The sequence below is a fragment of the Parasteatoda tepidariorum genome, chromosome 8 (genome assembly GCF_982258835.1).
Source record: "Parasteatoda tepidariorum strain Cologne lab strain chromosome 8, Ptep-v5.0, whole genome shotgun sequence".
NCBI lineage: Eukaryota > Metazoa > Arthropoda > Arachnida > Araneae > Theridiidae > Parasteatoda > Parasteatoda tepidariorum.
In genome coordinates, this window is record NC_141762.1 from 93,614,146 (window position 1) to 93,639,961 (window position 25,816).

Here is a 25,816-nt window from a genome sequence, read left to right on the forward strand (position 1 = left end):
AATACGAGATAAAATGACGCACAAACCTGTAGCAAAGTTACTTAACTGTACTGGGTGTCAAAGTAAATGTCATTACATTACGAATAAAAAAAAGGGGGTATGCCATTTCGCTCAAATCTATTGATCCAGAGAAGTATATATATATATATACACATATATTTGATAATATCTATACATATACATGTAATAATTAGATTAAAAAAAAGGGACATTAGCAAAATGCATAAATAGAATTAACTAAGGAAAATCCCTGAAGGCCAAATGGTCAGTAACATAAGCGATAGTGTTAAACCACAATCACCCAATTTAATTTTGAGATCCGTTGGTCATGTACTCATTTACCATTTTTTTTATAAAAGAGATAACACAAATTATTAACAAGCAACGATTTTTTTTAAAACAAATCCACGGGAAACCCACTGGATCAATAAAAATTGAGAACAACCTTAATAACAGAATACACAGATATGGTGTGTACATGACATAGCCCAGGCAGACAAAACGAAAAAAGAATGAAATAGACAGTTACTCACCCTTACAAGATACCTTCATGGATGAAGTCTGCAGAACACAATCAATAACAACTCAAGGAGAAAAATATAAAGAAGTCTCTGTACACGTACATCTTTAAACACATCACATTTTATTCAATTTCCATTTCCTCTTACAAAAGAAAGCGCCGTCGGGAGACCGGGGGGAAACAAAACGCACTTCTACTTCCGACGTAGAGACGTGGATATAGACACTCATTAAGGATCCATTTTTTTTTATTTCACGGCTTATCGTCACTAACACTTAAGAGAGAGTTCCAACTTCTTAAAAAAATTTTCGCAGAAGGCTCTGCGAGAGAGGAGGTTAGGGAGAACGGATAACGATTTAGTTCATACTCGAAGATTTTCTTTAAGACAGATCTGATATCCTGCTATCACATATTTTGTAGAGATAAGACAAAAAAAAATTATATATCCTCTCCACATATTGGGAGTCTTTAGACTCAAAAAGTTGAAAGTTGCATCACCGGCACATAGCCGTACGCCTTTTTTATGAAAGGCAAAAAAAAAAGGAATCATCTTTACAAGATGGCACCGACGAAGACGCTAACGAAGAAAAAAAAGGGAGGATGTTCAATTAAGAACAACTACGTAATTTCCTCACTGTTGTCGAGCAAGGACCTCAGAGAACTGGTCACAGCGTCCCCTTCCGAGCGGGAAAGTACCAGTTGCCAAGCAGGAGAGAGAAAAGACTGTCATTGGATGGGGGGATTACCACACGATTACGTCAACACCAATCAGTGCAAATTAGTACTCCCACACATACCAAGTAAGGTGCCAAAGGGAAGAAGTCCCCAAAAAAAGGCGTGAACACCCCAAAAATTAAAGGAAAATCTAAAAAAACCGGCTGGAACCAGAATCACCACGTGCAAAATTGAAAGTTACGTGAAAGTGATGGGAAAAGAAGTTAAGTGGTGACGTAAATTTAGAAAGTGAGGGAAAAGAATGTCGTCCTTGAAAAGGACAGTGGGGTCAGACGTCCTTGAATTGCAAAAGGTGAAAAAGAGAAAGACACAAAAAAATGTGTTGCTAGCGTAAAAGTAAAAGAAACATTTCCAATTCTCTTCACAGAAGAAATAGGGGTAAAAATGAAAAGAGAAATAAAATAGGAAAAGTACAAATACTATCTACTATGAAATATTAAATTAAATTTAAATTACTGACATAAAAAATCGTCACACAACACTGTGACATAAACGAATAATGATTTTCCTTGTTAGGCTCCCCCCCTTTTCCCCCACCTAGAGTATTTTTTTTTACTCGCCATTCCTTTACTTTATTTCGCAGAACAGTCCTTGGTCTCTTGGCCCAGGGTAAGATAAAATTGGGCCTGAACTTTAAAAATGTCTGTTTTGATTAACATTGTAATACCTTTTTTAATCTCTTTTATAATTGTTATATCAAGAGCCTACATAATTTTGAGATTTTGCTTTTTAAATTTTAATGTTATATATGTATTAAATATAAATGTGTTTGTATATTATTGAAAAAATTAAATTGCAGAGTGTTAATGATCGTAAACGTACCTGAAAACAATTTTTATTGAAATTAATCCGATATTTTTTTGTTTGTTAATTCTTTTTTTGACCGCTAAGTCAAACAACAAAGTATGCACTGAGTCCAAAGCACGAAAATGATTTTCGTTTGTGAATGGAAAATTTGAAAAAATTGTCCTCAGAGATTTTACCGATTGAAGTGCTTCGTGGAATGACAATAACGATTGTGATTGACTTGAATTATCATCATCTTCTTCCTCATCATTAAATTCTTCATTATTTTTCATTTCATCTGTAATTTCAGAGAGAATCTCTTCATCATTAACAGATTCAAAACACATGCTTGATCATCTAAAAGATCACAGTCCATGGAATTTTCATCACAATCAGATACAATTTTCTCTTCCAGGACACGTAAACCCGCCTTTCTCCAACAATTCAGAATGGTTTTCTCTGTTACTTTTCACAAACTTCAAGCATTAATGTCACATGCGTCCTTAAAATTTACAGCTTTAAAAGGGTCTACTACTTTATTCTCGAAGTTTACAAGCATAGATTCAACCAAATGGTCCTGTAATGTACTTTAAAACACTTAATTATGCCCATATCGAATGGCTGCTAAATGGAAGTGCAGTTGGTTGACAAAATGTCGAAAATAAACTTGACTTTTCACATTCTTAAAGCACCATGGCTTCAATGATTTGCCTATAACAAGAGGTTGAATTTTCACACAGAGGAACAGTTAATCTTTGTTTTGATTTCTTACCACCATAGCATTTTCAGCCTTAACTGCCAATGTTCGAATCATGTAGAAGCTAATAAAACAGCCCAGATTCATCTACGCTATAAACATTCTCTGGTTCATACTTTGAAGAATATCTTTAACTTTCTCTTGCCTCCATTCATTTGCCTCGTTAATTGGAGCATCTTTTTTCTCCCCGTGAACTTCCTTGAAAGTTGTTATATGACGATCCCAAAACGCATTAGCCAACCATTGCTAGCTTTAAACGTTTCATTCCCTATCATTACTGAGAATTGCCGTGCTAGTGTGCATAGCAAGGGTCCATTTAATGGGATATTTGTTGCCCTTTCTTTATTTACTCTATGAAATGAAAAGCTTAAAATTCCATTAAAGAAAGATTTATTAACCATTATAAATTAGACAGCAACATTCTAGACCAGAACTGAACATAAACTACTACCTCTTCCAAGCAACCCAAAACATCAATGTATCAATCAATTCACAGTTATTTCTATACAGTTAAAACACCTATGTTACCTTGAAGAGATATTTAAATTTAAGTGAGAATAAAATTAATTAAATACATTTTAAAAGATTCACACATAAATTAAACACAAAAATACTAGTTATATATATAATCATTTAAATAATGAGGTATAATGACCCTTCTTCCATATCTTGTTCAATACTGATTGCTTGTGTTATTCTTTTGGGGTACTACCAAAGCATTTGTTCCACTAGAACTAGATACAGAATTATCAGGGAATTCAAAGTATGGAACTGCTGTAGACTTAAATTCAATCATAGTAGGTCTTAAATGTATGCGGTTCTTTACCAAAGTTTTACCTAAATTGGTTTTAATAATATATGATCTGGGATTTTTATGTCTGTCTATAACCTGGGCAGGTCCCCAAATACGTTTATTGAAATTATAAGCTGTCACTACGTCACCAACTCTTAGTGGTTTGAGCTTATGCGCACCCCTGTCATAATAACGCTTCTGCCGATTCTGTTTTTGCATTAAATGTTTCTCAATATTTATAAAGACATCAGCATTTAACAACTTACTGTGAATTGGAATCTTAGTTTTTAATCTACGCCCATATTAGTAACCGAGCATGAGATAAATTAAGCCCTGAAATAAGAGTGTTCCTATATTCCATAATTGCCACTACCCATTCTTTTCGATTTTCAAATGCTTTTTTTTAAATGGTTTTTACAATACCGACAGCACTCTCAGCCATGCCATTGTTTTTAGGATGTCATGGACTCGTGAAAATGCAATCGAAATCCCATTCTTTTGCTAAGCTTTTAAATTCATAACTATTGAAGGGACTTGTGCAATGTGTTCATAACTATTGATGCTTACTGCAATGGATGGAATTCGTTATCGTGAAAAACATGTTTTTAATTTTTTACTAATATCAGCACATTGTTTTACTACCTAGCCTAACCACCTCAAACCATTTGGAGTAATAACATACTACAACTAAATATCTTACATTTTGAAAGGCCAATATATCTGTCGCTATTTTTTCAAAAGGCTTACTAGGTAATTAATGAGATACAAGCAGTCTTATAGGAAGTGTTGCGTGCACTAACACACATCAATAGTTCAGAAATATAGTTTGTGTTCTGATTATCTCTTCTTTTTTTTTTCATTTACCAGATTTAGAGCGATTCTTCTTCCTCAGTCAGCCTTAGAAGAAATGTTACGTGCATTAACTCCTGTATCAATAGTTCGAAAATGTAGCGTCTATGCTTTCTTTTTTCATTCACCACATTCAGGAGCATGCTTCATCCAAGTCTCATAGGAAGTGTTGCGTGCAATAACTCCTGTATCAATAGTTCGAAAATGTAGTGTCTATGCTTTTTTTTTCTCCATTCACCACATTCAGGAGGATGCTTCATCCAAGTATCATAGGAAGTGTTGCGTGCACTAATTCATATCAATAGCTCAAAAATCTTGTTTGGATTCTGATTCTTCTTAATCTTAAGCGTGAAATCTTAACAGCACGACTGAGACTCATTTTTCAATGAATAACTAATAACAATAATAAAACAAATAAATTCGTGATATAAACCAAAAATCGTCAAATAAATTCGTAATTCGTGAAAAAAGCGCTTTCGGCAAAGACTAAAATAGAGATCTATCGACAAAGACTACTCACTTCTGCCTAGCTTAACAGTATGAGATTGCCGCAGCTGATGCTCTCTCAGGTTGTTTCCGTTTTTAAAAGCGCTATATGTTGAGCCACCTCAGCTAGATTTTGCAAGTGACATTTTTAGCGGCAATCATTGGTCGATTTTCTAGCGTTGCCATTCGGGGAGTAGTAATGAGGCTTTTTTTCGTCGCCGTGTAAGAGAAATATATATATAGATTATAGGTTCTTTAACGTTAGACTTATGAAATTTTTGACAAACTTCACATTTTAAAACTAACAACTCTGTCTTTTGACATTCCCGGCCAATACATCACTTCCCTAGCTCTTTTTTTACTTTTCGCAACAAAAAATGTCCCCCGTGTATTAACATAACATTTCATTTCTAAGAGAAGATAGAATAACTAATTTTGAGTCTTTAAGTAACAACTCACATTCCAAATACAATTCATTTCTAATTTTTAAGTAATGTTTTAATTCATTAGGAACACTCTGTACCTCTTTTGGCCAACCCTTTTCACAATAATCATAAACCAATTTTAACACTAAATCAGACTTTACACCATTTATAAATTGTTCAACTCTTCTCTCACTTATTAGGAGTTGTTTGACAGTACCTACAACATCAAGCGTATCAGAGACATCATTTACCTTATCTTTTATATAGGGTCGAGAGAGTGCCAACTAAAAATATCTCACTCCCTTTTACACACGCAATTTCAATATCAACTTAAGAAACATCCTTTGTGGTCTTGAAGATATAGCATACATTGGCTTTTTAACAATACTTCTTAAGGGTTTAATATCACGCTGAACTACAAACTTTGCGTAGTGGTCTTACACGTATCACACACAGACATCGTTTACTAGGTGAACCTGCACCACATTGCTCTAGCTGTAATGAATTATTAACTGCTGGACACATTCTGACGCAGTGCCACAAATTTAAATTTCCAAGACAACGCTATTTTGGCTGCAATTATCCTACTTCACATGTACTTATTAGCGATAAACCACACTATAATCTTCTCTTACACCTGAAGGACATTGGATTTTATACCTCAATTTAATTTTACCTTTTAAAATTTACCTTTTTTTTGTATTTTATCCCTTATTTAAACCAAGTACTCGTTTTTTAGACCAAGTTCATGGTCCGGTATAGCCATTTCTGGCTCTTGCGCCAAAAACGTCAAATAACTAACCACAATATTCAATGAGCTTAATTTGGATTTGAGGACTTATGTAGCGGCTTTTAGAAGCTACTGCCTTGGACTTTCATCTCCAGCTGCCATTCGAAAGCTCAATAGTGATCTAAAATTTCCATCATTGTGGCATGGATCTTTCATCGTTATAGGTCAGGAGTCAAAATGACCACGTCAAGCTCTAATTCTTGTTTGCAAATTAAAATTATAGTTTCTATGATTGATGTAAACACTTTTCTATTTTCTTTAATCACGACTTGTATCTCAGTGTCAAGTTGAAGATGTATGTTAAGAATTTTTTTGTTTCATGATTTTTTTTTCTTTTCATTTTTGTCATTATAGAGCTTTTGAATGGCAGCTGACAAAAATGAAATGACAAAACTGAAATCTTTGTGGTAGTCTGAATTTTGATGATAGTTAAATCTCTCTTTAGCGTTTTTCCATCTATTAAAAGGCTTTTTCACTAGAGAATTTGGCACTGCATGGATTCACTTACGTACTTCTCGACTACAGAAGAAAAAAAAAAAACAATATCGACAAAATGCAGCGTCCAGATTTCCTGAATATTCTAACAAAGGGAATTTCAACAGCCATTTTCTTTAAAATTTCGATTTTCTTTTTCCACTAGTAGGAAACTTAAATGATTAATTTGGCATACCACGATTATTTAAAATTTCTTATTTTTCTTCATCAGTGAAAACTTGCCCACCAAACATCGATTCTCAAATTTTTTTTGGAAGCATCTTCATGAGATGGTAGACATTTATCCACTTGATATAAATGAACATCCAATGCATATTGAACTTCCCCTTCAATTGATAACACATTTTTTACAAGTTTAGGTAACATTTTTAGTCTATCGGCTGTAACTGGTTATGCTGTAACAGATTAATTTAGGTAACAGAATGATCCATTAGAATGAATTGCTAATGGATCAATGGCTGAAATGCATTTCAGAAGTAAATTATTTAAAGGTAATTTTTTCTGAAGATACTGGGTACATTGAATATATTTTTGACTAACTAGATTTGACAAGGAAACCACTGCAACATCTTTTATATTTTTTTCCACAATGGATTCGGTAAAAGCCAAAAACATTTTCCTTTGTTTTTTAAATAAATTTTCTTATGATGACAAATCTAAATTAATAAGTTGTGTAATTGTTTTGTCTTTTAAGGCTTCATGTTTTACAAAACAAGATAAAAAAAAATTAAAAATAACTGTTCTTGTTCATCATAAAGTTTATGAATCATTGGTTCTGTTGTCTGAAACAGACTGACATATTTTTTCAGTAAAGGAGGGACAGCAATAAAGAAATTTAATACCAAAGGGGTTTTTCTTTCAGTTAAAATGTAACTTTAAAAAAATGCTATCTTTTCTAGCCTTTCCTTCAGCTGTAAAACTTTTTTTCATCAAATATTGGTGTATCTCTTTCACTTTGGCTCTTCTCAGACACTCAGCTTTAATTTCCTTTTCTTTGTAAATGTCTCAGAGAATTGAAAATACGTAACTTTATCATGGGCCTGATGGCAAAGAAGCATAATAAACAATTGTAAGGGCATTTAGCATACGAATATTGCTTTAAGAGACATCATAACAGAACAACCATCGGTGATTAATCAAATTTTCAACACAAGTATATTTTACATTTAATACTTAACAAATTTCGGTCAAGCATTCTCTTTGATCAGCAAACCATTTAAAGTCATTATATACATCATTTAAATATTTTTCTACATGTCCTTCAGATGGTGTGTAAAACTGTTTAGCGGCATTGTGGATGTGATAGCAGGAATCACCATCTACATCCAGCAAATTAGGGACTTTTCCTGGATTCTCTTTTCGAGATAAGACTTAGATCTCTTCATTACATTGCAGGAATCCATCAAAACTGACATTAAATTCAGCCATGGAATATTAAATTCCTCAAACACTTTTAAAACTACATTAAAAACAGCTTCAGAAGTAACTAGTTAAATGTTCAACAACTACCTTATTATTGACGGGTGAGAAATAACTAACTAGGATGGATATAACTCGTTTATAATTACTACTTGTAGCTTCATCTATGTTTAATAAAAATTTACAGTTTTGTAAATTATCTATCGTTTCATTAGGTAATGAATGTATAGGCTAAGCCTAACCACATTTTGTATGATGTAATGCTTGTGTCATCGAAATTCTTCGTATATGACATTGGGATTTTTATTCGTTTTCCATCTAAATAATAATGGACGTAAGCAAACAAAATAATTCTAATCAAGTAAAGTAGTTGAATTTCCATTATCACAACGTTTAAATATAGAGTTAACAATGTGAGGTAATCGCGATCTCAAATCAATTCAGTTCGATGAAAGTGGTGACCAAGAAACTTTAAATGCCAAAATTTCAGCGGTCTTACTGCTCTGAAGTTTTAGTACGCGTTCTGATCCACTACGCGTTAGTTAAGCGGAAGTAACTGCACCCGATCCATTTGAACTTCCGGTTCATCGCTATTGCCTTCTTAGTTATGCTGGGATTGCTGGGTAAAAGTAAAAAAAAAACTATATAAAATAATGGGTTTTAAAAGAAATATGGCCGAGTAAACATAAGATTTGTACAAAGCATTGTGCCTATAACACAACCCAGTAAAACTAAAGCAATCTAAAAGGATGAAAGGATCCCCTGGCTTCATCACTGAGGAGAAACAAATACAGCCCAGGTTAAAAAAAAATAATGTAGAGCTTTATATTGAGTTATTTTGAGACTTTAAAAGCGAACACGCTTCATAAAAACTTAATTTCAAAAGATTTTTATGCTTTTATAATGGGTTATGTTGCGCAAATAACACATAAGATCTCATCAAATCATTGAGATAGGTAAATTTGAGTCCAAGATCTTGTAGTTTTTTATCTTCCGTATTGCTCTTTCTATATGGAATCTTACTTTCGACATATTTCTTGATTGACGAATCTCTTCAGCACTTAGCTGTGTTTTATTTTTAGTAGAAGCAGGAATAAACAATTTAACATTCCTGTTCAACAGCAAGTCGTCAATCCGGAAACCTCTGTCTGCCAGAATGACATCATCTTTCTCAAGTGAGTTTTAAAACCCACTGCAGGTTAAATGTTTATCTGATACTATTCCACCCCATACTCTTAAAATAGTACAAATTACTCCTGATGGAGTAACCCACTTGAAATTTCGTTGTATTGTGGTGCTTAATAACAGTCAATAATGCACCTCACATTTTCACGAGAAACATCTTTGAATGACTGGGGCAAATTTTTCAAGCAGATCTTTCGTGATGGCCGTATAATTAATTTCCTCAAATTGACAGATAAAACGTCTATCTTCATTCAATTTCATCAACACTAATAAAAGCTGCTCACGCGGTTGCAAAGTAACTTTTATTTTCGGTTGCCATACAGATAAAATTAAAGTAAAAAGTGCATTAAAAACTGCAACATTGTTTAGTCCAGTATAAAATTTAAATCTGTCTGGGCTGTGATTAGTCACATTTTCAAATGTTCTTGTCAATATACTTTTTTCACGTAGGAGGACGTTTTCTTTTTCGTGGATTTGTGTTTTTCTGTCTAAGCATTCCGTATCATCTAGTGATATATCTGTTTGGGATGCTGCATTCACTATAATTATGTTTGTATTGTTGGAATCAGGCAAGCAGTTGACATCAGGAGATTCATCTAACATTTGCCTTGACTCTAAAGAAATAAATGTTTTTAAGTAAAATAAAGTAATTTCTTGCATTAAAACTGAAGGATTTTTATATGAAACCATTTGATTAAAAAAATAAAACCAAAATAATTGTTCTTATTTACTGTTTAGAAAATTTTTATATTAATAAAAATTCAGATTTTAATGTAAAACACAAATCTCTTATTCTATATTTTTAAAAATTGAATTTTTTAAAAAAAGGGGAAAAAACCTTTAACCTCCTCAGACCCGAGATAAAAAATAAAAGCTGGATATTTTGTAAAAGGTACTTAAATAGTTGCTTAGATCATTATGAAGTAGAAAAGTAATTATTTTTTTTTGTAAAGGCTAGGGGGGATGTATCACATGTGATACATGACGACCGAGACACTACGATCAGAATTTTTTTTAAATATCAAATAAGATTGTTTTAATTACTTTATTTAGTCTCTTAATTACACAATATGTACAATACATAGCTTATTTTTCATGCAGAATTTTTCTTAGCATATTGTGGCAACATTACATGTATTTCTTATTTTCGTGAAATGCTTTGAAGCAATTTCTCGATGCGGTAAAGCATAAAAAATACCTTGCAGTTGTTAAGGCCGAGCACTTATTATTTCTGCACCTGTTTCGACGAGCTCTGTCCCCAATCATTTCTGGCATGTGTCTAGCCTCTTTGCTGCTGGCTACTTCGTGCGGAAAGCTGGTTCTCACACTGCGCTTTGCAGGGGACTCATCATTACCATCTTCGTCATCGGTAGGAGAGGAAATTTTAGCAGGCTTTTTTAGCAATCCGTGAATCAGGGTAATTGCAATTTCTAGTCTGAATGCAAAATAATCTAGAATGTCCTTTCTTTCACTCCTTTCTCGACATTACACTCGACCTGTGCATTTGTTTGTAAGATTTTTCATTCGGTAATAACTAATGACACGGTCGAGGTGATTGACGCCACCCATATAATCGTTATAATTTTTTACGATATCTGGGCAGTCAACTTCTAAGTATACTTCCTTTTAAGCACTATTAGAAAATTGGGGCTTCTACCTCAGTTCAATGACCCCTAGTCTTATCGGTATGGCGGTATGGGGCTACGCAATTCAATCACTTTTAATTTAAGCTGCGTGGCTCCACCTGGTAGTTATCTTAGATACTAAAATTTATAAAGTGAAAAAATATATTTTTCAACCCTTTATACTCCTGGAAAAACTTTGTTTTACTTGATACTCGTAACTCCATCTGTCGGTTGAATGAGTTATTAAAATTTACAAGGGAAAAAAAAAGTCAAAGGAATATTTAAAATACTTTGAAAATAGAAATATCTGAAAAAGGAATTGAACCAACAACCTCGTGGACTCTACATAAAATGCTTTCATGGTATACTGGTTTATTTCGAGTGTGCTAACCAGTATACCATGAACGCATACGGAGTAAGTGAAAATATAGGTTTTTATTCGTATACCTCTATGCCTAGGTATAAGCGTTTACTTCATATCATTATTCATGGAATAAAATGAATATTGGAAATTACATCAAATAAAAGCATAACAAAAAAAAAATACTCAAAAATGTACCTTTGTGAACAAGTAAAGAATAAAATAATTTTTCATTCATCTCCCTCAAGTAAATGGTGTTCTTATTTGTATTTTTTTATATTTATTTATCACCTTCCATCATTGTACATTTTTTTTCATTTACATCGAGAGTAATTTAAATGTGTATTATAATGAAGTGTAAAGTAATAAATACAAAAATGTTGAATAAAAAAACATCTTTATTGAATGAATTAATATACAATAGATCAATCCTCGTTACCAACAACAATTGTTTGTTGAGGAGAAAAGGTACAGGTCAAAACATCCACTTGTAAAAATAAAATTTCGTTTCATGGTGTACAGATTATTTTACATCAAAAATCAGTATTGAAAGTAGATAAAAAATTATTAATCTTTGAAGTGACCTTTTTGAAAAACAGAAATTGTTCTTTTGCCTTACAAAGTTTAATTATGTAAGAAATATTTAATTGAGAGGTAAATACATTACTCTCTCTCAAAAAAAATAATAGTAATAATACAACGAGATGAGATAAACAATAGATTACATGAATAGATTAACTACCATTAATTTTATAATTAAAGATAAATGTGGTGGGAAGAGGAGGTAGTAAAATACATTACTTCTACGATAAAGAGATTAAATAAATGACTAAATATATCAACTACTATTAATTTTATAATGATCGTAAGCTAGCGTGTCGCATCCATTTTATAAAATGTATCTTTTATCGTCCAGAGGGCAAAGAGCTAATTTATTCGTAGTAACTGAATATAGTTCATGATGTTTAGATAGGATTGTTGTCATTTTTTCTCTCACTCGACAATTTTCGAAAAGACATTTTTTATAGTTAATATGTTTTAACTGCTTCTGTCTTACACTCTTCACTACACCCTTTGCAGTATTTTTCTCACCGTTTTCACTCAACGAAGAGTACATTTTAGAACGTGGTCTGACAAATTCTCGAACAGTTACTGAATTTAGTTCATCCTTCATCTTTCAGAGTACTTTTTTTTTATTTTTATTGGAGTGTAGAACGTGATCTGAGGGATAATCTGATGTGTCATACAAATCAATGTTTTCCGCCAAGTCAAGAAAGATATCCTCTGTCTGAATCTCGTAACAAAGCGAATCGGTGAACAATAACTTTGCTCTCGATCCATATTTATTCTTTATATGTGAAAGTCGTACATAAATGTCTTGCTGATATCCAAGACTGAGAAACCGGTATATATGGGTCTATTGAGTGTTAGAGACGTTACATGTCGTGTGACAATTACTAAGTTCATATCAATAATATTGAAGGAATGAAGAGAGGGGGACGCGATTAATTTTAAAGCCCCCTTTTTTTTTATCGGTGATTACATCAACATTTGTTCGATTTCGAAGATTTTCCATGGTTTTACCGAAGACACTATTATTCATCAGTTTCCAAAAGTCCGAAGGAATTAATCGCCTTTCTACGCACCTCGGTATTAAAAGCTATAAAGGGTTTCAACCAAGATTCTTGTTTGAAAGATAAAATTTTATAAATTTTTTTTAGTCGTAAGCCTAATTTTAAATATAATTTCAAATTTCTGTAATGAACAACGTAATTATATTTATCGTTTAAATTTGGAATAAGTTTTGAAACATTAAAAGCTTTCTTTACATTTAATTTGCTTGAGACTCTTTGAGAGTAAACCGAAAGCATATTTGATGTTACTTTTAATTTTTGTGGTGCAACATGTAAATCGCTATTTCAAATCATGGATCTCTTGCGGATATTCCAAATCTACTTCCAAGATATGCCCGCCCCTCCACACTATCATCCGATATAGTCAATATATCCTCTGGGGTCAGTTCTAAGTTTTCTACCCAATGAAAATTTTTCAGTGGAAGAATCGCCTCCTTGCTAAAACCGTACTGATTGTTCATATCGTAATACATAATAAATGAAGATGGAAGGGTGGGGTTAAATCCACTACTCATGAACTTGTTATTAGCGGTTGAATGCCTGTTCAAGATAACGGAAACTCCACCTCTCACATCACTTTCTACAAATGAATGCATAGTGGGGTCCGTTAAACGTTCTATCTTCACCTTGGTCATCTTTAAGCACGCCTCCCATGCTAGACGAGGTGCAGTGTACACATGACATGGGTACATTTCATAGTGTGATAGGCACAAAGTCCGAAATTTTTCGAAAACATCATCTAAGAGAAGTACATCCGTCTTTACATAAAGATTATAAAAGTCTTTTAAAGTTCTCATTTTAAAAATTTGAAAAACATTGCATGCATGATAATAATCGGATTCCGAGGTATGCTCGTCATTTCAGCTATTATAAAAATTCTCGCTAGGTGGTAACTTCTTTTCATCAAATTTCGTCATACTATTAAAATACTCGTATACTCCTTTAAGTCGTAAGAGAGATTGTTGTTCGCGAGGAAATTGTGAAGATAATACACTGGTTATCATAAATTAAGGAAAATTCACAAAAATCGCGATAACTCAAGAAATTACACATGGAATTTTATGAAACTTACCCACAATATACAACACATAGTAAGGTATTAAACAACATAAAAAGAAATTATCAGACATTAATAGTAGTATAGAAATTAGCACATGTATAAAATAAACAAATTGGAAGTATCGGTTTGCAATAGAAAAAGTACCTTTAATATGGAATATGATTGCCTCTAGAAGCAATACAGCACAAACAGCGATGTGTGATGCTTTCAATTATGCGGTCTATCAGTTCAATAGGAAGTGAGAGCCATTGCTCTTGTAAAGCAGTTGCAAGCGTGGCAAGGGTCTGAGGGGGCGGATTGATGGCAGATACACGCCTCCCTAGAGCATCCCAAACGTGCTCGATAGGATTCAAGTCCGGGGATCGAGCTGGCCACTCCATGCGAGTAATTGTTTCCTGTTGAAGATAATCATCAACAATGCGAGCTCTGTGTGGTCTTGCATTATCGTCCTGTAACAGGAAGCAATCACCAATTGCCCCGGCATATGGGCGCACATAAGCATCAAGGATGTTGTCTCGATAAACCTGAGCATTCACGGTTCCCCTTGGAAAGACATGGAGGTATGTGCGCCCTCCTAAGGATATGCCTCCCCAAACACAGACACTGCCTCTTCCGTATGCATCTCTTTCACGGATGTTTGATGGATGATAACGGGTCCCAGGTTCTCTCCATATCAAATAACGTCTACTGTCACTTTCTAGACTAAACCTGGACTCATCCGTAAAGAGAACAGGCCTCCATTGATCTGACGTCCAGTGGACATGTTGTCGGGCCCACTGCAAACGGTCTCTCCTATGGCGTGATGTGAGCGGCACGCAAATGGCTGGTCGTCTCGCATACAGACCACCTTCGTGGAGCCTTCTGCGCACAGTTGACGTTGACACCAACCTTCCGGTGGCTGCAGCAAGAGAGGATCTAAGATGTGTCGGAGTAGCGGTTCTATTCCTGCGTGCACTTAATGTCAAATATCGGTCATCGGCACTGGTCGTAACAGTTGGCCGTCCTTGACTGAACCTCCTAGATGCCGAATCTGTGGTTTGAAATTGCCTCCAAAGTCTATGAACCACAGATGGACTCACATTTAGCCATCTGGCCACTTCTGATTGACTCTGCCCTGCCTCTAGTCTCCCGATGGCTCTCCATCGTAGTTCTTCAGGCAAATGATGCCTAGAGGTCATTATTACGAATTGGCTATCTCAGATTTTCAATGTCGCAATCACAGTAAAATTTGTGTGCTTTCTCTCAAACTTGGACTTTTATGCTCCAGGCAGATGACGTAAGCCGAGTGCAGCGCCACTAATTTGCATATTGCAATTTTACTCAGCTACTCTTAGTGGACAACATATGCAAATTTTGCACGGTTTGGCTTACTTTTGAAAGAGTTATCGCTATTTTTGTGATTTTTCCTTAATTTATGATAACCAGTGTACATGAAATTCATCCTCGCTCAAGTTATTTACTAATTTAATCAAGAGAAGCGGGCATAAACTGTAATGAATTTAAGAATTGGAGATAACCTATCGAGAAGTTTCTCAGAGTTTGTAGCGATGCAAGAAATTTTTTTATTTTGTTTAACGTTTTAATGATATGGTGGGAGTCATACCCTTTTAGGTTGTGAAAAAATTACCGGGATTTTTTTTATCAGTTTATAATTCAAGATACATCTAGAATGTAAAGCACCTCCATATTTTGACGTAATATAACAGTGATCCCTCATTCTATCTTCGTTTAATGGTTCCTTATAAATGAAACAATGCTTTTCGTTTAAAAAAGTCGCCTGCTATTCAGAAGTTAAGCTCATCGGCTTATTGACCGAAGGCAAATCTAAAATCATTTTTTTTTCACCTAATAAAGAGTGAATAAAACGTTCGGCTGCATTTTCTCCGTTATACACAACGGGAGGTTTAAGACATTTCCCTGCGCTATCAGTTATAACATAGGAATATCCGCAGGGGACATGGCGTGTATTTAATATGGTGTGAGACTCGATATTTGTTGCATCATCAACAAGTATGCATTCTAATTTTGCGTATATAATGTAGGGAAGTATATGCATCATATGCGTAGATTTAAATTTTAAAATGTTCTCACCTGCAGTAGGCGCATCTATTTTTTGCATTTTGTGATTTTTACAGTAACTTACATGCTCGTCAAGCATGTTTTTAGAAGAAAATCGGTGAAGACAATAATTGCAATAAAAGACAGGTTATATATGTTAATCTGCTCATATTTTTAATTAGACAAAAATGACGTGTTTTTTCCTCAGATATCAGTAAAAGATTGCAATGGTTAACACCAGCTCTATTTGTTCTTTCTTCTTCTTCCTAACCCCCAAAATTAGCAGGGCTAAACAATGTCCATGAAATTCATGACCCGGAAGAAGTCGGCCACCAAAAATGGGTTTTCTTGAATGTCCCACTTGTCCAGTCCAATACAGTCCAGGATATGTTGGGGAGAAGCCTGCATGTTGTGGCACCTGGGGCAGTTTGGGAAGATTTTCTCCTGGGCGGGTGCTCTGGTTACAGTGATGTTTGGAGGGTACGAGCCAGGAAACATTGTCTTCTTTTTTCTTTTTCGATGCCAGTTCCATGAAGATTAGTGAGTTTGGACTCATCAAAGTTTCTTCTGGCTCTATTTGTTGAGAGATGCAATGGGAAAATATCCCCCTTTTCATGTCCAAAAACATTGATGGATAAATTGTTTAATTTTTCAAACTTAGAAATTTGAACTTTTCCATCGGTGCATGACCATAAAAAACATTTCTCATCATCATTTCTAATATTTAAAACGACTTTTCAGGGAGGAGACGGATAAAGGATGAACCATTTATAAGGAACATAATGCGCGGTGTTAATTTCAAAATAATTTACCTCCTCTAACACCCACCCACTTCCCCTATCAATGAATTCATAGAAAGAAGAAACAGTTTTGGAATAAGCACAATTCACCTGTTCTTCTAAAGTGTGACAATTTAAAGAAATCTCATTACAACTCCTGAAGAAAGAGGTGGCTAATTCACGTTCATCTCCCTGCCCAGTGCTCGAGAAGATCGCTTTCACGCAAAGATACCAGCAACAGGCTGTGCAGCTGGAGCAGGTGACTGTGGTACAGCTGGAGAAGGTAACTGCTGTACTCGAACAGGTGGGACAGACTGTGGTGGTGGTGTAATGGAACGGAGAGGAGTCGTGGGAAACGGTGGTGGTACTCTCTCAGGTGACTGTGGCAAATCCTGGACTAGTGGTGAAGGTTGGCGAATGATCCAGGTGGGGGAGAAAGGATGTGGAAATGAGACAATCTCTACTTCTGCTGGAGGAAAAGACTGATTTAAGGAATCCTGGATTGATCTTCTCAGCTCTTCACTCCTCTCGTCTATTTCTGTAGCCAGCTGATTTCTTGCTTCCTCGAACGAAGCTCCTTGAGACATCCTGTCATTGAAATCGGTTTGTTAGGATAATTGTTAGTTCGTGAGCTAGTCGGGTGGCTGTCGCACTAACTGGCTCAATTATATGGCGGAGTTCCTCATTTTCTCTCATTAACTCCTCCTCATCTTTACGCTTCTGGTACAGCTGGGCTTTCCTCCTTTCTTCCTGAGCATACCATGCATGGATGTTACGCATGGCCTGAGACTTTTCCTTTCCTTCTCTACATTCCCGGACTTAAAAAAATCCCAGAGTTATGTTGTGCAGCACTTAAATATCAAAAAATTGTTAGAAAAATCAAAGAGTAATTGCCAAATGTAAAGAATAAATAAATAAAACTGAAACAACTAACATTTCTACAGATAATACGTGCGATCATTGGATACATAGGTCATTCAAATGCATTCTGAGAGAGATAAATGAAATGTTAATTTCTGACAGTGCATAATAAAAATAACAACGAATTAAAAATGAGAAATATATTTATTTTTAAAAAAAATTTATCATTAAATATATACACCAGTATAGAAAAAATAAAAAGGGGTTAGATTAAAAAAACATAAATATATAAACAAAATTAAATAAGTTTAAGAAAATTTACACTTGAGCAAAATTAAAAAAGTCAGTATTAATGTAATTCACAATATGTTTATTCATCTCCACCAAGTTCTTAGATATTTGATGTCGAGTATGGCTATTTCACCACACTGCCAAATTTTTTGTTCATAGTTGAAGGTGAAGCATTCATGTCCCAGCTGGTTCTCGTACTTCTCCTCACAACCTGTACACTTAAATGCACTTGCTACATTCTCTTCTAAGCTAGTTTTCAATTGTTCTATTAGTGAAGTTGTTAACAAGTCAACATAACTCTGTTCGATTTGGGGAGAATCAGAATGATAGTTTTTTACCTCTTTGAGCACTCTCTAAGGGAAGACATTGGAATATAATTCACTAATTACACTGGATGATATTTTTTTCTGCAAATCACTGTCACACATGAGCTATACGACGTGGCATGGAGTCAAACAGATGTTGAATATCTGCTTGAGGAAGAGAATTCCATATCGCTTGTATGCGCAACCAAAGTTCGTCTTTGGAAACTGCAGGACGCGGATCACGAGTGAGACGCCGACCAACCATATCCCACACGTGCTCAATGGGCGACATATCCGGCGAATAAGCAGGCCAAGGAAGAAGTTGCATGCGTTGTGCTGAACAGAAGTCTCTAACAGTCCGCGCAACATGTGGGCGTGCATTATCCTGCTGAAAGATAGCTCCAGGGATGCCTTGAAGGAAAGGAACGACTTCGGGCTGTAGCACTTCACGGACGTATCTGTTGCTATTGAGATTACCCTCAATTCGTATCAAATTGGATCGTCCATGATACGAAATCGCACCCCAGACCATAACTCCGGGTGTTCGACCACTATGTCGTTGAATAATACACTCAGGAAGGCAGCGTTGACCGGCATAACGTCTAACACGAACACGGCCATCATGGGTCCACAAATTGAAGCGTGATTCATCTGAAAGACAACTTGGTGCCAATCAGCTCGCCAGTCTCTGTGCTCAAGAGCCCACTGCCGACGCAGCCGTCGATGATCCGCCGTGAGGGGAATCCTGTATAATGGCACCCTTGCACGCAATCCACGGCGCAGCAGACGACGACGAATTGACGAAGCCGACAATTGTACACCTGTAGCAGTAGACCAATGTGCTGCCAGCTGCCTGGAGGAAGCTGTGCGATCATTCACCGCCATGCGGAGCAGGTGTCGATCATCGCGCTCTGACGTCACCTTCTGTCGTCCAGTGCCTGTTTTTCGAGTTGTTCGGTGCTCGTCGGTCCACTGCTTCCAAACTCGCATCACTGTGGAACTGTTCCGCTGCATACGAGCTGCTATTGCGCGATAGGAAAATCCTCCTTCTCGAAGGCCGATTATCCTCCCTCGTTCAAACTCCGTAAGTTGCTTGAATTTCTTATTCTTCCGTCGTGGAGGCATACTCAGGTCTCACTAAACGTTTGCCACTAACAAATAATCATAGACTATTTTCAACGTCCCGCTACAGCACTTTATTTATACGCTTTCAGCATCAATTCAGAGGGCGCTGCGCGCGCCACGCACGCGCGATGGCTCTGAAAATAAAACCAAACCACGCGAAAATAAAACCAAAATAATTTTTCTTATTTACTGATTAGAAAATTTTTACATATAATATAAATTCAGATTTTAATGTAAAACACAAATCTTTTATTCTATATTTTTAAAAATTGAATTTTTTTAAAAAAGTGAAAAAAAAAACCTTTAACCTCCTCAGACCCGAGATAAAAATAAAAGCTGGATATTTTGCAAAAGGTACTTAAATAGTTGCTGAGATCATTATGAAGTAAAAAAGTTAATTTTTTAATTTGTTTTTGTAAAGGCTAGGGAGGATGTATCACGTGTGATACATTAGTGGTGGGGGACGAAAAATGTGGAAATGAGACGATCTGTAGTTCTGCTGGAGGGAATGACTGATTTAAGGAATCCTGGATTGATCTTCTCAGCTCTTCATTCCTCTCGTCTATTTCTGTAGCCAGCTGATTTCTTGCTTCCTCGAACGAAGCTCCCGAAAGACATCCTGTCATTGAATCGGTTTGTTAGGATAATTGTTTGTTCATGAGCTAGTCAGGTGGCTATCGCACAAGCTTCCTCAATTATATGGCGGTGTTCTTCATTTTTTCTCTTAAACTCCTCCTCATCTTTACGCTTCTGGTACAGCTGGGCTTTCTTCCTGAGCGATGGCTGAAATACTAAGTAACAGTATACTTTGTAACATGCTTTTTTTATGAATAAATAAAGGAATTAAAATAAAACATCTTTCTTTCTATTAAAAAACAAAACACATACATACATAAAAGTTTTATTTTATATATACTATACCTAAAAACACCATTTTCTTTTTCTGTGTATGTGAGAGTAAGTGAATGTTTGCGTAATATTTGTTGGGCCTGAAAAGGGCCTTTTTTTATGCTTCCTTCGTCCAAAACCCTCGTCTTCATATATCCTCAGTATCCATAGGGAACGGTGGAGAAATCTGGTTTTATCACTCGCTTGTCATAGACTATTCTATACTGTTTCGTCTCCACCTTGTTAAGAACTCTCCTTTTCTTTGCATCTCTGTCTATTTTTGTTGGATTATAGATGGGGATGGCAGAACGATCATCCAGGTTAGACACTAAACTGTAAATAGAATCAAAGTTAAGAGGTAGACTATTTTTAAAATTTAAACTGAAACCGCGGACTTTGCAGACACTCTTGCCACTGTCTGTGATGTACGCATAGTTTTTCGGACCACCTGAAAGAAAGAATAAACATGAAATAAATAATATAGTACAGTTTCTAATCTTTAAAATCACATTGAGAAAAAAAAGTTTGATTATGCGCTTCGTACCTGAGACAAATTGCACTATGGTCTCTCATCCAAGTTCATCAGTGAATTCACCAAAGAAGTTTCCAAGTGGTGGATCATTCAGACCATTCGACGCGTAGATGATTGAATCGGTGTCGAAGTACAGCACCTTCTCGTCCAGTTTTTCCAACTCACTGTACAGCTTTAGTCTGGCGTGGCAGGTAGTAATTGCAGCGAGGAAAATATTCGTGCTTTGGTGTCCGTCAAGGAACTCCGATCTTTCTTTCCACTGCATGGCACAGATTGTTTCCGTGGGGAAAAACACATCTTGAATCTAAGATAGGGTAGAAAATGTTTAAACATAATCGTAAAGTTCCATGTATGAGATATATTCATTGTCTCCATAAATGTTTGTTAAATGAACAATACTTACCACTTTTGTATTGTCAGAAAGATACTTTTTGTAATCCTCCTAGGTGCCGACAAAATTTAGCATCATTTTAATGAGGCTCATACCCCATCTCCCCCAAACGCTATTGAGCGCAAGCTTTGCCACTGCTCTTTGTCCGGGATTGAGAGCGATCTTGTCTTTACGGAGTACTGTGCACTCCTTTTTAAAATAAGATTCAATATAGACATCCTTATCCTCATCAGTTTCGCATCCTGCTGGCCATCCACTTGCCTCTTACTTCAATTGAAGAAACAGATTAATGTAGGATTTACTGTAGGATTACAAAAAAAATTACAAATGCTTATAAAATTGAACAGCTCTTTTTAAGGTGCCCGAATACCTTCCGGGACAAAATTTTGAAATTTTTTATTGAGAAACTTTTTATTAGAATTTATTTGTGTATTATAAAATAAAACATGATATAAACGTAAAAAATTTTAATAATTTTTTTTTAAAATTTTGGGGGGTAAAACTGGTTAAAATTGGCTGAAAATTGACCTTTATTTAAAACAGCATAGCTTCATTACTAAATATTATTTTTTCATTTTTTTTTTCTTTAAGACACTTATTAAAGCTCAACTAAGGGAGTAGACTACTCCTGAGATATAATAATAATATTTAAATATTTTACAGCACATGTCGTAACACTTTTCTAAAAAACAGCCGAAATTTGCAGCTATTGTTAATAAAAATTTGTTGTAAAAAGAAAAATAATGGTTCAATCAACTAGTGAGTAGTCTATTCCCTAGACATGTGTATAAGAAACATCTATGCAAAATTTCAAGTTATTTGAACTAAAACATTTTGAGATATCATGTTCACAAATCAATAATTTTGCGTAAAAATTGGTTTTGAGAAAAACAAGAAAAAAGACTTATCATTTCATCAATATTTAATCTATAATATAGCTGTATATGCTAGTGTAATAACATGAACCAACCTTTCATATTTCTAAAACCAATGCATTTTATTCTGTATATGCTTTGAAAATTTTTTAATCTTCATTTATAATTGCATAATATAACAGAAATATTGTATTTCCATATACCGTTAGTACTAGCATACATTTACCATAATGTCTATAATTTTACTTAAAATTAATTTTTTTAATTGATATAGTTAGGAAATGTTCAGATCTTAATATAAATTATCTTTCAAACATAATTCTAAGCAGTTCAGATCAGTATTGCATTTCGTTTCAAAACAATCATTTTTTTTTCTTGCGATAATAGGAAATAAATTTCATTTTACATATAGATTGTTGATAAAGTTATCTACGTTGTTAACTTTAGGAAAATTAACTGCAATTTCATAATATTTTAGTATATTTTTATGTTTATATAAAAATTAGATAAAAAAAAACTTTTCAAGAAAAACAATATACATATCAAAAATTGTAGCGACACATAATGACGAAATAATTATATTGATAAATAATTTACGAAGCATTTTAAATATTCAAAAGATACTTATTAAAAATAAACATAGTACGAAACAAATGTAATTTAAGAAAATTGAATGCATGATGAATTTGAAAATGAAATTTGAATGAGAAATTCAAAATAAAGTTTGTTTCAAAACAATATATATTCAGATTTAAAATCCACCAGGCATGTAAGTTACACCTTCTTTAGTTTCGAAGTGTGTGTTTCTTTTCTTACGAGTAGCTTTCAACATTTTTCTTTGTTTTTTTGCCTGTGCTGTAGATTTACGATAGGAATCATTTACACGAGTTTTGTCCAAATGTTTATATGCTTGTAACGTATGATGTCCAGGTTCTTTGATGTTTAACTGTTTCAAAACAGATAAACAACCATTGTAGCCCTCATTAAATTCAACCACAGCATCATAGGCTCCAATTTTCAATGTTTTCAAACTTACAAACACATCTTTTGGAACTCGTTTCCAAATTACGCCATTAAAGGCCTCATTCGCATTCTCAGTCTTTCCATGAAGACACTTTGATAATAGTTCTCTTGAACACAAAGCTAAATATGTACTTTTAACTTTGTTTAGAACTGTTCGGGGTAATCCAGGATTTTTTTTCAGCAAATGGTATTCCCGAATGCATGGCTCGTTGATAAGCTCACCAACTGTTTGCTCCCAGTGGGCATTGGCCATGCATCGGATTCTGGGCACTCGATGCACAATGAAAAAGAGAAGCTATTGTATTTTGCTGCATTTTGTCCAAGTTGCCAATATTAGAACGGATGGCAATTCCGTGTTGGTACTCTCTCAGGTGACTGTGGCAAATCCTGGACTAGTGGTGAAGGTTGGCGAATGATCCAGGTGGGGGAGAAAGGATGTGGAAATGAGACAATTTCTACTTCTGCTGGAGGAAAAGACTGTTTTAAGGAATCCTGGATTGATCTTCTCAGCTCTTCACTCTTCTCGTCTATTTCTGTAGCCAGCTGATTTCTTGCTTCCTCGAACGAAGCTCCTTGAGACAATCCTGTCATTGAATCTATTTGTTAGGATAATTGTTTGTTCATGAGCTAGTCGGCTGGCTGTCGCACTAACTAGCTCGATTATATGGCGGAGTTCTTCATTTTTTCTCATTAACTCCTCCTCATCTTTACGCTTCTGGTACAGCTGGGCTTTCCTCCTTTCTTCCTGAGCATACCATGCATGGATGTTACGCATGGCCTGAGACTTTTCCTTTCCTTCTCTACATTCCCGGACCTAAAAAGAATCCCAGAGTTATGTTGTGCAGCACTTAAATGTCAAAAAATTGTTAGAAAAATCAGAGTAATTGCCAAATATAAAAAATAAATAAAACTGATACAACTAACATTTCTACAGATAATACGCGCGATCATTGTATACATAGGTCATTCAAATGCATTCTGAGAGAGATAAATGAAATGTTACCTTCTGAAAGTGCATAATAAAAATAACAACGAATTAAAAATGAAAAATATATTTATTTTAAAAAAAAATAATCATTAAATATATACACCAGTGTAGAAAAAATAAAAAGGGGTTAGATTAAGAAAACATAAATACATAAACAAAATTAAATAAGTTTAAGAAAATTTACACTTGAACAAAATTAATAAAGTTGAAGAAAATATATACACTAAAGAAGATAAAAGAGGGTAAAAAACATAATAAAATCAAAACATTCTCAATGGAAGAGGATCTGACGCTACAAACAAATCTTTCCCACTACGCATTAACATAGTTGCATCCAATTTTGAAAAAGAAGTCAGTATTAATGTAATTCACAATATGTTTATTCATCTCCACAAAGTTCTTAGATAATTGATGTCGAGTATGGCTATTTCACCACACTGCCAAATTTTTTGTTCATAGTTGAAGGTGAGGCATTCGTGCCACAGCTGGTTCTCGTACTTCTCCTCACTACCTGTACACTTAAATGCACGTGCTACATTTTCTTCTAAGCTTGTTTTCAATAGTATTATAACTATTACTGAAGTTGTTAACAAGTCAACATCACTCTGTTCGATTTGGGGAGAATCAGCAGGATAGTTTACCTCTCTGAGCACTGTCTGAGGGAAAGCATGGGAATATAATTCACTAATTACACTGTATGATACTTTCTTCTGGGAATATAATTACACTGGATGATACTTTCTTCTGGGAATATAATTCACTAATTACACTGAATGATTCTTTCTTCTGCAAATCACTGTCACACATGAGTTTTACAAATTCACTTTCTGTTAGTGAGCTCAAAGAGGCACAAAATTGTCTATTAAAGTCTTTTTCTTATAATACCTCTGGAAAGTTACGTGGGTTCCAATATCGAAGTTCGCCATCGTAATAAGGAGACTGTAATTTACAACAAACACTTCTCCAGCTAAAGCAGATTCCTTCAAAATTTCAAATTTTTTCACAATGGATAGCCAGAGCGTAAGAGTTAGGAATGATATTTCCATTTTCACCTTGGAGAAAAGAAGGTAGTGATGATTCGGTAGATTGTGTAGGGACAGGCATATTAACACTCTCCTCCATTACAGCTAAAGAACGTTTCATGGTTGAATAGAATGAAGCAGTATTGTCTCAAGAAAGAACTTTTCGAAAACTAGAAAATATCTACTACATCATTTTTCAAGTAATTTTTGTCCAATCAGAGCCGTTTTAACACACACTTGATCGACAAAACAAGTTACCCTTATCGAAAATTCCATTTCTCATACCTTAAAGCCATTGGTTTTGATACATCAATATAGATATTTAATAAAAACCAAGTTGTAGGTGCGATATAGCCACAACTGGCTCTTGCGCTAATAACTAACTAACGAAAATTCCATTTATGGTGTGTCTCTATATGTTTACATAACATTTTAACCTTGTGTTAAAAACAAGAATCGTTGTTTTTCCTAGAAGCTTTCGTTATCATAAGAAATTTAACAAAAATGTTAATGCATTACATATCAGCGAAAAATCCTCAAGTCTTATCAAACTCATTGTTTACAAACACATTATTTGAACGCCATTCATACTATCAATCAATCTGCTCTAGAATGATAATTTTCTATTAACCACCAGTTGATGAAATGAAAAAGGTAAACAAAAACTGTTAAATTATACTAAAATTATTGAAAATAATAAAGTAAATTACATACAGAAAAATGCTTCAAGTCATAGTAATGATTTCCTGAAAAAAAGT